This window comes from Lithobates pipiens, unplaced genomic scaffold (genome assembly GCF_037356315.1).
Source record: "Lithobates pipiens isolate NorthernLeopardFrog02 unplaced genomic scaffold, aLitPip1_a1.2 Scaffold_16, whole genome shotgun sequence".
In the NCBI taxonomy this organism is placed as follows: Eukaryota; Metazoa; Chordata; class Amphibia; order Anura; family Ranidae; genus Lithobates; species Lithobates pipiens.
Window position 1 is genome coordinate 323,629,355 of NW_027507748.1, and position 15,151 is coordinate 323,644,505.

The 15,151-nt window shown below is 40.7% G+C and overlaps 1 protein-coding gene across 1 annotated transcript in view; it reads left to right on the forward strand.

Annotated features, from left to right (window-relative positions):
* Nucleotides 1-2,427: 2,427 nt before the first annotated feature.
* The window catches only part of CUNH1orf216 (chromosome unknown C1orf216 homolog), a 29,328-nt gene continuing 16,604 nt past the window's right edge, over nucleotides 2,428-15,151 (forward strand). The window contains exon 1 of the mRNA XM_077481725.1: nucleotides 2,428-2,687. The gene's annotated coding sequence lies outside the window, so the exon portion shown is untranslated. The remainder of the gene's footprint in view (nucleotides 2,688-15,151) is intronic.

The following is a 15,151-nucleotide window of genomic DNA, read 5'->3' on the forward strand; positions in this document are numbered from 1 at the left end:
GTAATACTGTAACCAGGGGTAGTTAAAAAAAATTTTTTATTGTTCTTTATTTTACCTGCTTGCTGACTGCATACTCTATATATACGACAGCAAGGATCACAGAATCCTAGTACTTGATCCTGGAGGCCCGCTCCCGCTGTGTTTAGACATATTGAGAGCTGATTGGTGGGTACAGCAGCCTCGATGTCCACTGGCACCCGCTGATGCTTCGGTACAGTAGCAAAACGTCGCTCTTCCTATGTAAACAAGGCAGATCGTTGTTCTGTTACTACAGAAGACATGGATTCTGTGTCTTTGCTAAGCAGAGGCACCTATCCATGCCTTCTCCTAGTACAAGCCCCTCCCCCACAGTAGAAAAACACTGGTCAGCCACCAGTGGAGGCCACTCCATTAGGCTCCCCCCAATCTATGCATCTGGCCCCACCCCCCCAAAACAAAATTGAATACCAGACACCTCTGTCAGGCCCACACTTTGTTCGCCCCTGATGTTATCCTCTTCCCTGCCAATGTCATTAGTACAGTGACAGTGGATATTTTTTAGACCCAAAAAGTGTCAGTTAGTGTCCCGACTGCTGTAACATCGCAGTCCCGCTATAAGTCTCTGATCGCTGCTATTACTAGTAAAAAATAAATAAAAATATCCATCATTTTGTAGACGCTATAACTTTTGCACAAACCAATCAATATACGCCTATTGGAATTTTGTTTTACCAAAAATATGTAGCAGAATACATATTGGCCTAAATTGGTGAAGGAATTTGATGTTTTTACTTTTTTTTTTATTGGGTATGTTTCATAGCAGATAGTAAAAATATACATATATTTTTTTTAAAATTGTTGGTATTTTTTTGTTTATAGTGCAAAACAAAACAAAAAAAGAAACACAGAGGTGATCAAATACCACCAAAAGAAAGCTCATCAATTTTGTTTGTTCAGTTTTGCACAACTGTGCAATTGTCAGTACAAGTAACGAAGTGCTGCGTCGCCAAAAATGGCCTGGTCATGAAGTGGGGGGGGTAAACCTTCTGGAGCTGAAGTGGTTTTAAAGGGTATGCATCATAATAAACAGACACAATGAAGGGGTAGTTGATCCAAGGAATATCCAATTCCCTCCAGGAGGATCAGTAAAGATTTTTTTTCTCCCACTGGACCAAATTAGATCATACTTTATTGGGGTTATTTTGACTTTGAAATGGATATTTTATAGATAGGCAACTCCTATCCTCATATTGATTAGTGGTTCCAAATTAATAATAACTACTGCAGTAGGGAGCAGACACAAAAGATACGCTTAGAATCTTTCCAAATAACCGTTCTCCTTTATTATGACGCATGTGAAGGTTTTTATACACATGATTACGTAGGTATCACATTAATATTACAATTGTACGTTTATGGTAACAAGGGGCGTTACATAGGCAGGCAAATTCTAATCAGGACTCTAAAGAATGCAAAACATGTACTGAAAACATTATTAGTGCCGTGTGCACAGTGAGGGCATTGTGCAATACATATAAAATAGAATACAATTATATACAGAACCCACAAATTTCCATTACAACTATGGAAGGGTTTAATATATATTTAATATATTTTTTTTTGTTCTCTTTAACTAGATGGGCCTGTTTCTTTTTTTTAGCCTCACTAATGGCGCGTACACACGAGCGGACTTCTCGTCGGACTGAACTCCGAAGGACTTTTCGATGGAGTCCCGACAGAGTTTCGCCTACACACGATCACACCAAAGTCCGATCGTTTAGATGACGTACGACGGGACTAGAAAAAGGAAGCCTATAGCCAGTAGCCAATAGTTGCACTTGCATCGTTTTTAGTCTGTCGGAACAGCATACAGACAAGCAGTTTTCTCGATAGAAACTGGTTCCGACGGAAAGATTTGAAACGTGTTCTATTTCTAGGTCCGTCAGAATTTTAGAAAGAAAAAGTCAGATGAAGCCCACACACGATCGGAATGTCCGACAGAATGATTCTGTCGGACCTTTTCTGCCGGAAAGTCCGGTCGTGTGTACAGGGCATTAGAACCCATACACACTTTACAACTTTTTTTTTGTCTGATTTACTTTAGATTTACCAAATCATGTAGTCATAGGGTGTGCATGAGTGGGTACAAATTGAAACGCTTACGGTTTTACCTTTATATTATATGCATTTGGTAAATCTGAAGGAAAAAAATCTACAGAAAATTGTATAGTATGTATCACACTTAACTATGTAACTAAAACAGACACAGGAAAGGGAAAGGAAAGGGTTTAGCAGACAGTCCCTAGGAGGGACACAGTAGGGGTTAGCTCAGTAAATGGTTAATGTACAGAATGTAATAAAGAGGTGATTACACAATAACATGGGGTGGATTTCTAGAAAGAGTAGGTCCTGTCTGCTGTGAGCAGTAATAAACTAAATGCCATCATGTAGAACCTGAAGCACTGCCTGTAATACCAGGAGCAAACCCAGAACAATGAGCGTTCTTGTAGGAAATGAGGAGTGTTAGGAAAGCTGTGAGCTGTCAGTGTATGTACAGGAGCTGCCTCTTCCATTGCTCCACTCCATAGGAAGTGTGTAACCATTGACGCTTTCCTGTCTCTGCTAAGGAAAACCTTTCCCTTCCTACAGCTGGAGCAGGAGGAGCAGCCTGCATTCCGAGCAGAGAGGGGACATCACACAGCTAGACGGTAGGTGACAACATGACATCTGCTCATATCTCTGCCTCTGACATTGTCTGTATTAATCTGCCAGGGCACAGGGAAGCTGGCCCATGTACATAGATCTGGGCACTCATGTAGCCATGCCAGTGTTTACCTGCTTACCAGGATGTGTAGGATCTTCCCATTTATACATTGCTTTTTTACTTAGTCATGGGTATGGCCTCATTTAATTAACTCATTTGAACATGAATAGGCACAGCTTTATTATTTATTCATATTTTCTGCATTTGTGTAAAATGAAATCAATGTGATGATATACTATCTGTCTATCTATCTATCTATCTATCTATCTATCTATCTATCTATCTATGATACAAGGATCTATCTATCTATCTATCTATCTATCTATTTATCTATCTATCTATGATGCAAGGATCTATCTATCTATCTATCTATCGATTTATCGATCTATGATACAAGAATCTATCCATTTATCTATCTATGATATAAGGATCTATCTATCTATCTATCTATCTATCTATCTATCTATTTATCTATCTATGATACAAGGATCTATCTATTTATCTATCTATTTATCTAGCTATGATACAAGAATCTATCTATTTATCTATCTATGATACAAGGATCTATCTATCTATTTATCTATCTATGATACAAGGATCTATCTATCTATCTATCTATCTGTTTATCTATCTATGATACAAGGATCTATCTATCTATTTATCTATCTATGATACAAGGATCTATCTATCTATCTATCTATCTATTTATCTATCTATGATACAAGGATCTATCTATCTATTTATCTATCTATGATACAAGGATCTATCTATTTATCTATCTATTTATCTATCTATAAAACAAGGATCTATCTATCTATTTATCTATCTATTTATCTATCTATGATACAAGGATCTATCTATCTATTTATCTATCTATGATACAAGGATCTATCTATCTATTATTCTATCTATCTATTTTTCTATCTATCTATAATACAAGGATCTATCTATTTATCTATCTATCTATAATACAAGGATCTTTCTATTTATCTATCTATCTATTTATCTATCTATCTATAATACAAGGATCTTTCTATTTATCTATCTATCTATTTATCTATCTAGCTATAATACAAGGATCTATCTATTTATCTATCTATCTATCTATCTATCTATCTATCTATCTATCTATCTATTTATCTATCTGTCTATAATACAAGGATCTATCTATTTATCTATCTATCTATCTATCTATCTATCTATCTATCTATCTATCTATCTATCTATAATACAATGATCTATCTATGAATCTATCTATCTATCTATCTATGGTACAAGGATGTATCTATTTATCTATCTATCTGTCTATCTATGATACAATGATCTATCTATCTGTCTATAATACAAGGATCTATCTATTTATCTATCTATGATACAAGGATCTATCTCTCTATCTATCTATCTATCTATCTATCTATCTATCTATCTATCTATCTGTTTATCTATCTATGATACAAGGATCTATCTATCTATCTATCTATCTATCTATCTATCTATCTATGATACAAGGATCTATCTATCTATCTATCTATCTATCTATCTATCTATCTATCTATATATCTATCTATCTATCTATCTCTTTATCTATCTATCTATCTATCTATCTATCTATCTATCTATCTATCTATCTATCTATCTATCTATCTATCCAAGATACAAGGAGGTTACGGCACACATAGAGCATATGTGATTTGCTCCTATTAAAGAATGATCAAGCAGAGCCTGCCTTTGTAATCACTGACCTGCTCTATGCAGTAGTATATAAATACATTTTTTCTCTTAGGTTTACTGATTCAGAAATGCAATTATCAGTGTCTGAATATATGTATTCTAGTATATTTCAGATGCAGGGTATAGAATTGTGGAATGCACATGTAGTTGTGTGCTCACATTTTCTGCATGTACAATGTGGAGGTTCAAGGACATCATATTGCTACCTGATTATGTATATGTTACACTGCTAGTCATAGCTAGGGCAGCCTGTATTCACTAATGCGGCATGGCGTGCCATCTGTGTCCATTCTTCTATAACAACAAGTGAGTACCTTTGCTTAGTGCAGAAGATGAAGTGATTAGAGCACAGTGTGTATGCAGCACACACAGCTAGGAATGCAGGAAGCTGTACATCTGCTGGTCGCTGTCCTTCAGCACCACACAATCACTACAGGAAGGAGCCACCCCTTCCTTCTGTATACAGGCTGAGCTGGGATGGAGCTTTGTACAGCAGGTACTGGAGTCACTCATAACCTACATCCTGCCTCACTGGACAACCTATCGGCCATCATACAGCTGTAACTAACATCAAATGGAGGCAATTATAATATACAATACAATGTGAACCTCATATAAAGCAGTGCACAAACTGTGAGCGCTACATAAAATCTGTATAATAATAATATCTGAACCTTATGTAAAGCACTGCACAAACTGTTGGCACTGTAAATACTGTTTTTTAATAATAATGTAATGTAATCATGCTTTTCGCAAACTGTTACTGCTATATAAATCATAATAATATTATATTTGAACCTCATGCAACACGCTGCACAAACTATTGTCGCTATATAAACCCTGCATGATATTAATGTATCAGTGTGACAGTATTAAGCACTGACGCTATTCGCTCATATACTACTAATCATATTTGAATGTTCAGAATGTATCTGGGTTTCCCACATTGTGTTATTTTTAGGTACCATTTGGACATTTTTGGCAAACCTAACTTTCCCTCCTATCACCCACCCATGATTCTTAGATAAACTATCATCTTTCCTTAAAGTGATACTAAAGTCTTGTTTTTTTGCGCTTAAAAATAACAAACATGTTATACTTATTTGATTTTGCACAGAGCAGCCCAGATCCTCCTCTTCTCGGGTCCCTGGCCGGTGCTTCTGACCCCTCCCTCCTGGCGAGTTCCCCCACAGCAAGCAGCTTGCTATAGGGGCAGCGGAGCCAAGCCACTGCTCTGTGTGTCCATTTGGATACAGAGCCATGGCTTGGCCCTGCCACCTCTCTCTCCTCATTGGTTTATTGACTTTAACAGCAGTTGGGGCAATGGCGCCCGCTGCTGTGTCTCAGCCAATCAGGAGGGGAAGTCCCAGACAGCCGAGTCTCTCGTGCAATATCGCTGGACAAAGCTGGGGCTCAGGTAAGTGTTGAGGCTGAGGGGGGCTGCTGCAAACAGAAGGTTTTTTTTTTTTTTTTATCTTAATGCATAGAATGTATTAAAATAAAAAGAAACTTCTGCCTTAGGAACCACTTTAAAGTGTATGTAAAGTCTTTTTTTCTGGTACAATTATGTTTATTGAAATATAAAAGAGAGTTGTGAAATTCCCACACAGGGGATATGAATACATATAGACACAATGTAGGATTTCACTTAAAGACACGGAAAAAATGTGCCATAGAGTGTAGGCTATTAAACAAAAATGACCCTCCAACCAGGGCCAGGGGTCAACGCAAAGTGCCTGAGCCCTAGGACTCAGGGGTTGAGGTGGGTGAGGGGTGAACAAAACCTGAACCGAACATACAAACAAAAGGGGGAAAAAAGGGGAAATTAATTGAGGAAGGGGGGGAGAAAAGGGAAGGGGGGACAGGGTTACCAGAAGAGGAGCGAGGGGAGTGTTTTATCACCCTTTCCTCTTTTACTCTCCTTCTCCTCTCACTCCTCTTCCTGTGACCCTGTCCAAGGAAAGGTGGAAAGAAAGGACAGGGAAGCTTCCCCAGGCTGGGGGGTGAAGAAGGTTAATTAGAGAGGTCTAGGCTGGTCGGGTGCAACGTTGGAAGAGCGTAAGACCACCTTGGCTAAAGTATTTTTTATCTATAATAAAACGTACTTGTAGGTATCTCCTAAACCTGCACTGTTTAGAAGATATTCACAATGCATAGAGCGGGTTACGTCACTGGCGCATTCGCTCTGAAGGGATGGCATAACTGTGCCATCCAGTCATAGCTCTGCGCTGCAGCCGTAACTCCTGTACACATGCACGAGAGTGATGTCATCGCTGCTTGGCCAGTCACATGAACCCCGGAAGGAAGACCGGGTAAAGATGGAAGCCCTGTCAGCGGTGACAGTGCGCCACTGCAAGGCTTTGTTCTAAGGTATGGTCCATGCATTCTATCACATTGTGCCATTGTCTTGCAGGTTTTTTTTTTTTTAAAGGCCATGCTTTACTACCTTTGCGGAAAAAGATAAATATAAACAATATAGCATCTAATTTCTAGACATGTTATTTTGTAATTTAGGCTCCATTCACACGTGTGCGACTACAGTCTTGCGATTTCCATTACATTGCAACTTTGATGCGACTTTGGCTTTGACCATTGCACAACTGCCGCATTGATAAAGTTAAGATACAACTTTCATGCGGTATTTGAGAGTTTACATTTCTGTCTATGGCACACAAGTAAAAAGAAAAAGAAATACTGCTCTAAACCTAATAATAAAAACTAAGAATAGAAAATATAGCTGCAACTCAAATTTGTAAGATATATACAAACACATATAAGCAGGAAAAAGCTGCGGAAATACATTAAATTGTGAGTCAAGCGACAAATTAAGTGAATCACCCCAACTACTCAACCCATATGAATAACAAAATGTTATAAAATAAATGAATATTAAATAATATGTACCGTATATACTCGAGTATAAGCCGAGATTTTCAGCCTCTTTTTTGAGGCTGAAAGTGCCCCCCTCGGCTTATACTCGAGTCATCGCTGTCTGCCCGCTCGATCAGCGTGTCGAGCAGACAGACAGCGGCCATTCTGATTCAAAAGCCGCGCCTCCGGCTCCGCCTTCGCCTGTGATAGGCGGAACACTGAATTTCCCAGCAGCCTGTGTTCCGCCTATCACGGACGTCGTATCATCCTCGTACTACGGACGAGGATGATACGACGTCTGTGATAGGCGGAACACAGGCTGCTGGGAAATTCAGTGTTCCGCCTATCACAGGCGAAGGCGGCGGCGCAGCTTTTGAACTTTACAATGGCCGCCGACGAAGAGGGCACGGGACGGCACGGCACGGGACGGGACGGGACGGGGGCAAGGCAAGGCACGACACGGGACGGATGCAAGGAGGCAAGGCACGGCACGGGACGGAGGCAAGGAGGCAAGGCACGGGACGGAGGCTCGGGACAAAGGTAGGCTGGACACACACACACACACACACACACACACACACACACACACACACACACACACACACACACACACACGGTTGGAGACACACACAGGGATGGATGGATGGATGGATGGAGACACACACACACAGGGATGGATGGATGGATGGATGGATGGATGGAGACACACACACACAGGGATGGATGGATGGATGGATGGAGACACACACACACAGGGATGGATGGATGGATGGACACACACACACACAGGGATGGATGGACGGACACACAGGGATGGACGGACACACAGGGATGGACGGACACACAGGGATGGACGGACACACAGGGATGGACGGACACACACACAGGGATGGACAGGCATGTCTCACCCTCGGCTTATACACGAGTCAATAAGTTTGCCAGTTTTTTTGGGGGTAAATTGGGGGCCTCGGCTTATATTCGGGTCGGCCTATACTCGAGTATATACGGTAACAACCCCACAATAGGGTAAAAACGAATTGTTTACAAAAAACGAAAAAGTCCAGTGAAGTGAATAAAAATCAGTCCAGTGAAGTGAGCAAAAATCAAAACACAGGTCACATGAAAGTCACATCAAAGTAGCACAGGAACCTTTTTAAAGTCATTGCGACTTTAAGTAGCATAGATTTGAACGGCTGCCATTGAAATACATGGGCTGTGACTTGTTGTGCGACTTTAAAGTATGACTAAAGGCAAAACTTTTTTTAGTGTTGGATAGAGTGGAGAGAACACCTGCCAGTTTCTATTGCTGTCTGTGCCCCTGTTAAGGAGATTTACCCTCTCTATTGGTCCTGTTTACCATTATCATTGAAAGTGAAAGTAAAAGAAAACCCCAAATTTTGGGTTGTCCCCAGAAAAGTAATAGAGGGGACATTTTCCAATGGGGACACTAGTTCTGGTGACCTGGGGGTCCCCAAGAGATTCTCTTGATTTACAGTGATTTCCTCTCACTTTCTGTATGGCTATGGGACAGGAAGCGAAGGGAAATCTTTGCAATGGAGATGGCGCAGATGGCAAAAAAAAACAAACAAATTGACAGGGGTTATAACTAGGGTTGCCACCTGTCCAGGATTCACCCAGACAGTTCGGGTTTGGAATCATGCGTCCGGGTTTCAGACGGCCTGAAACCCGGACACATTATTTTGACTGGACTATGGCTTCCCAGCAGGGTTGCTGGCTGCAGTTGTCTAGGCTGAGAGTGTCTGTTACACTCTTTCACACTGCTCAAAGCCAACACTAACAATCCACCCCCAAACACACACACAGACGGGAGAGGAGAGAGGGCTCGATCAGCACCTCATCCTCCCACCCCTACCCCTCTGTGTCTGCCCACACTCCAATCCCCGGTGATGTGCCTCAGAAAAGGAAAGTTGGGGCTGGAAATTTCAATTCAGCAGCCTCGGATACATCTGGATGAGAGGTGCTGACTGCCAAGGGGTGAGTGAGCTCACCATCCGTCCCTGTCTGTCACTGAAGTCTCCCCCCTTCTCTCTCCTGCCTCTGAGTGAGTACACTAAGGTAAATCAGGGTTCTCAGAGCACCCCTTATATCACAGTTCCCCTTTACACCAGAAGCCACAGTGTTCCCCCTTACATTAGAGTCCTCTCCATACATCAGAGTTCTCAGTGTTCCCCCTTAAATCAGGGTTCTCAGAGAATTGCTTATGTTAGAGGCCCCAGAGTTCTCCCTTATATCAGAGTCTGCAGAGACCCCCCTTACAATGAAACTCTGCGTGTTCAGATGTAAAAGGGGAACTCTGTGGACTCTGATGTAAAGGGAGGTTATTAACTTCATATGATTAGAAATGTTATTTAATGGCAAAATATATGTATAGTGTATACTATAAAAAAAATTGGCGTGCTCCGCTAAAGTGTTCAGGTTTGACTTGAAGAAAAGGTGGCAACCCTAGTTATAACCCTCTCTTTCTCTATCCACAATGAACAAAAAAGTTTTGCCTATAGTTCTACTTTAAGGGGTTGATTTACTAAAGGCAAATGAGACTGCACTTCTCCAGAGCTTAGTAAATGAGGTAAAACTTCAGGTTACAAAGAATACCTGATCACATGCGAGGAAAATAAAAATAAACAGCATTTTTGCTTGCACAGTATTGGATGATGAAAGTAAGCTGAGCTTTCTCTGCTACTAAGATCTGGAGCAACTGCACTTTCAAATGTGCACAGTCAATTTTCCTTTACTAAAACAACTCCTATGTGTCCATAGTCGCATGAGAAGTCACGCAAGCGTGAATGGAGCCTTAATGTTCCTAAAAATTACCTCTCCTTTTCAATCTGCAGCCACTGTTATATTATTATATTGCAGCTTACCAGTTCTAAGATGTAATGGCTGTATTTGTTTTCTTTTTTAGGCTTTCTTTCCCATGTTTTCAGCTGGTGATCCTGCCAGTATGTCTGTTGTTTTTCTAAAGAACACAATCTTTTGCATATATAGCAGTTAGAGGGATGGGACAAACTGTTTATTACTGAAAGGGGGGCTTACGATGATCTGTTTTGATTAATTTATATACAACCTGCATCCCAAAAGGAACTCAAAACTGTTGCTGTACCTGTAACTATAAAGTGTGAACTGGAGTTTAGCTTCAATTTGTTAGTGTCTTTAAATCTGCTAGTATACTAACACTCTCCTCTCCCCCAGACTAACAATGTTGCTGTCCAAAGGTGCCTTTGTTCCCCTTCATCCAGAGTGGGGGCACTTTAATACAGAAGGTGTGTTACTAGCCAGATCAGAAGGTGAGAAGAGAGGGGAAAAAGGCTTAAATAAGAAAATGAATGCAGCTACCATAACTAATGATTGGTAAGCTTCAATAAATTAAATTTTGGGTTTTGGGTTTAATACCGCTTTAAATATTATCTTTCGCTTACCGTTTTTCTTCCCACTGACCTTAAATTAAGCTCTTTCCTAAAATAAAATGTGTAAAATAAACCTGAATGGAACTACGTATGGGGTTGGTGTGAGCGACTACCCGGTATTTCCATTTAAGCTTTCTCCTTTAAAAAAACCTGTCACTTTGCCATTTCAAATAAAACTAGGGGCTTCTTCACACCTGTGCCAGCAACTGCAGCCCCTCTGAAAAGCGATCTAGCGTGAATCACTTTTCAGAGGGAGGTAAAGCAGCAGCTGCTATGCATTCAGGAGGACATATTGCTTCTTCTGAATGTTCCTTTTTCTTTTTTTACAACCAAATGGGTATTTTATGTGCAAGTGCCATGTTGCAATCACGAGCTAAGCAATTGGCTTGTGTTTCAGCATGTTGGCAAAGGTAATGCCTGCCAAAGGTGATTAGAGGGTATAAGTTTTGCATGTATACAGCTTTGAGCAGCTGGATGACAGGGGGATACTAAAACCGAGACTCAACCGCCTGTTTTTACTATCCACTTATGGGAACGAGCCCTTGGGGAGATAGCCTGCCCCCTCCATTGTAGAAATATACTTATGTGAATTACATTCATATTTCTGGGTACGGAAGAGCATTTGTAATTAACAATAAAGGTCTGCACTCCACTACTATTGGCATTATTTTACAACTAACAGTAAAAGATTTTAGGGTGCAGGAGATTTTTGAGAAAGGGGATTTCTATACCCCCAAGAAAACATTGGGTTTTTCCTCCTGCTCTGTTTTCCTTTTTATCACTGTATTCTGAGTACTGAATCCTTGTACGTATTTATGAACATCAGCTGCTATATGTGAAGGAGAAATCAGTACTTTACAGTGATAATCAAAACAGGAAGAAAAGGGAAGCTTTTCAATAGGTATTAAAGTGGTTTTAAACCCTTACAAACCACTTTGACCTACAGGTAAGTCTAGATTAAGGCTTACCTGTAGGTCCAAGAAATATCTCCTAAACCTACACGGTTTAGGAGATATTTACTAAAAGACAGTGACAGCTGTCTACAGCACATGCGCCGTAGACAGCGGCGCGCAGGAACACTATCGGCGTTAGCAGCATGCTGCTGCTAACTGCGATATGCTGTTAGTGGTAGCTCCCGTGTGCATGCGCGGGAGTGACGTCATCGCTGCTCTGGCGCTGTGAGTGCCCGGAGCAGCGATAACCGGAAGAAGATGGATGCGCCGGACTACAGGGGACAGCGGTGACTTCGCTGGCTCCTGTGTCAGGTAAGTGACACATAATGGACTACTATGCGATGCATAGTAGCCCATTATGCTTTACCTTTGCAGGGACACAAAGAGGAAGTAAACTCATCAGGGTTTACTTCCTCTTTAATGCCTCGGTGACAACTGAATAAAATAAAAATTCCCCTTACATTGTAAAGACATGTTGGGATAGGAAGTGAAGTAAAATCTCCCCAAGAGGTCACAGAAATTAAAAAATAAACTGACAGGAGCCTTAAAGTCATTGTAAAGTCAGACTTTTTTTTATCTTAATGCATTCTATGCATTGCGATAAACAGCCTCCTGTGTGCAGCAGTCCCCCATTTCTTACCTGAGCCCATCTAGAGCCAGTGATGTTGCACAAGACACTGGGCTGGCCAGGACTCCCCTCCTCATTGGCTGAGACAGCAGCCGCCATGCCATTGGCTCCCGCTGCTGTCAAAGTCAATCAGCCAATGAGGAGAGAAAGGGAGCCGGGCCGTGGCTCTGTGTCTGAATGGACACTGGAAGTTGTGACAAGCTGCATGCTGTGGGGGCACTCAACAGGAGAGAGGGGTCAGGAGCACAGAAGAGGGACCTGAGAAGAGGAGGATTGGGGCTGCTCTGTGCAAAACCACTTTAAAGAGCAGGTAAGTATAACATGTTTGTTATTTTTAAACAAAAAAAAAAAACGAGGCTTTAGTATCACTTTAAGGAAGCATGGTGGGTGATATGTTATTTTTTATTTATTTTTATAGTTTTGGCTATACATACACTTTAACCCTTAGCACTTAGCTTAAACTAACATTTTAGGCTGGGTTCACACTATTGCGATTCTGATGCGGCTTTCCCTCGCATCCAATTCGCATAGTAGGAGATTGTGACCGGTTCTCTATGGAGCCGGTTCACACATCTCCTCAGCGGCTCCAGTGCGAATTGCACAGGAGTCCTGTGCATCTTTTGCGCCATTTCAAGTCCAAATTCAGCCAAAAATTCAGGCTGAAATCAGACCTGAAATGGTGAATGGAGATGCATCGGACTCTTGCTGTGAGCTGCTGCGATCTCCACTGTAAACCCAGCCTTAATTCTTAGGCTCCATGCACACTGAAGCTAAAAAAAGCTTTTTCTGGACGCCAGATTGCTGGCAGAAAACGCTGGTTGAAAATCGTGCTTTTAATTAGCGTTTATTAGCGTTAGCGTTTATGGGCGTTTTTAATAAAAATACACAGAGGACACTCCAAATATCCCACAGTGCATTCCAAACTCCCACAATGCATTGAAAAAAATAGAACGCTAAACACTAATTAACGGGTGTTTATGAGCGTTTATCGGCGTTTGTCGTTTTTTGGGGATGAAAACGGCACTTTGAACGCAAATTTGTGGCGTTCAGAAAAAAGCCCATAAACTCCACTGCTCACTAAAGCTAAAAAACATCCATGTGTGCATGGACACATAGGCTAACATGGAGTGAAGTTTATGGGCTTTAAAAAAAAAACGCCCAAACTCCAATAAACTGCAGTTTATGAGCTCCAGTGTGCATGGAGCCTAACTGTAGACTACACCCAAACAACTAACCTGATTCTGAAAATAAATCTTTATTCAATATTAAACCTTGTCTCTCTCTTCCTAACCTTAACACTAATCTAGCCTTTAAGATTTCACACCCTAGCCCCTGTCTCTTACCTTATCTGTGTTTAACCCTTAATAACCTATAAAGTGTATCTAAGCCCAAAAACAAAAATTGATAGTCCTTGTGGCTTAGCGGTGCTTAGATGTGTCAGCTACATTAGTTTTCTTTTTTCACCTTTGTTTCCTTTATTTTCACCTGGTAATCCTGCATTTATTGCTTTTCTTGTCCTAGGGTGGCAACCATAGCAGGGAACACTGTTAATGCAGTACAGAGGCATAAAGTACAAGGAGTTATCATCTTACAAGATTTCTGGCTAGATGAACAGCTATTTTTTTTACTTGTAAAACAGACATAATAAAACACCTTTGTAAAGCTCTGCGTAAACTGTTGGTGCTATATAAATTCTGTATAATAATAATAATAAAAATAATAACACTTTCAATGGTATATTTAACCGCTTGCCGACCAGCCCCCTTCATTTTACAGCGACAGGTCGGCACAATCCTGCAAACCATCATTGCTATACATCAGCTCGCAGGATTAGAATAGCAGGCGCGCATGCGCGCTGCACAGCGGGGGTGCCAATGCTCATGGCCATGGCTGATGGTTGCGATGACCGCCAGCCACAAGCGATCACGAGCACGATACACAGAACAGGGACGAGCGTGTGTAAACACACACTTCCCTATGCTCTTCTGAGAGTGACAGATCGTGTGTTGCTATTAGCTAGGAACCACAATCTGTCACTTCCTATAGTTAGTCCCCTGCCCCTTCAGTTAGAAACACACACAGGGAACACAGTTAACCCCTTGATCACACCCTAGTGTTAACCCCTTCCCTGTCAGTGACATTTTTACTAGTAAAAAAATAAAAATAAAAATGCTATGAATCTATCCCCTATTTTGTAGATGCTATAACTTTTGCGCAAACCAATCAATATATGCCCCTTGCGAATACATGTCGGCCTAAACAGGAAAAAATTAGCTTTTTTTAAAAAAAATTGATATTTATTATAGTAAAAAGTACAAAATATTGTGTTTTATTCAAAATTGTCGCTCTTTTTTTTGTTTATAGCGCAAAAAATAAAAACCGCAGAGGCGGTTCTGGTAAAAAAGGACGTCGATTTTGTTTGGGTGCACAGTGTCGCACAACCACGGAATTGTCAGTTAAAGCGATGCAGTGCCGATTCGAAAAAATGGCCTGGTCATTCACCAGTCAAATCTTCTGGGGCTGCAGTGGTTAACAGACCAAAAGGGAGCAAGTAACAAAAATGTATTGTTAGAATTTACATATGATTTAACCTATTTAATTACAAAAAAAATAAATAATTTTAATGAAATGTAATTGAATTTAAAACAAAATACTCACACTAAGTAAACAAAACGTGATTTCGGACTGTACAGGCCACACAAAGAGAAAACAATTTGATATAAAATCATACAATTTATTGATCACAAAGATTAAAATCCATCAAATATACATATTGATTATAAAAACAATGCTAGTGCTG